Source organism: Egretta garzetta, unplaced genomic scaffold (assembly GCF_000687185.1).
Source record: "Egretta garzetta isolate BGI_Z169 unplaced genomic scaffold, ASM68718v1 scaffold795, whole genome shotgun sequence".
In the NCBI taxonomy this organism is placed as follows: Eukaryota; Metazoa; Chordata; class Aves; order Pelecaniformes; family Ardeidae; genus Egretta; species Egretta garzetta.
This window is the reverse complement of record NW_009259806.1, coordinates 23,259-23,718: the sequence shown is the minus strand read 5'-3', so window position 1 is coordinate 23,718 and position 460 is coordinate 23,259.

Below are 460 nucleotides of genomic sequence, written 5' to 3'. Positions count from 1 at the left end.
CCCCCACCACCACCCCCGCCCCTCCCAGTTTCGTCTCTCCTGCCCCGCCCCGCGCTCCCACCGCGCCTGTTGCTCCCTTCGGCGGCTGCAAAGCACCGCGGTGAACAGCAGAGCTGGAAGTGGAGAGCCTCGTGGGGTTTATGAAAGACAAACGTTAATACGCACGAAACGTAGCAAAACAATAAAGAAAAAAGAAGAGCTGGGGCCCCAAAGTGAAAGGGGCCTTAGGAAAAAAAAAATGAAGGAAACGTTGTTACTGTATCCGAAGCGTGGCCCTTTCGAAACAGCGCTACAGCTCCTTCTACTGCGCATGGAGTGGCTCTTAAAAGAGCCTTTGGGTCTGTGTGGGCGAGCTCGGTGCCTGCCGGAACCGGGGAGGGGCTGCGGGGGGGGCCTCAGGCGCGCTCGCCGCGGATGCGCCGGGCCAGCTGGATGGCCCTGGGGATTGTGGGGGCGCGCT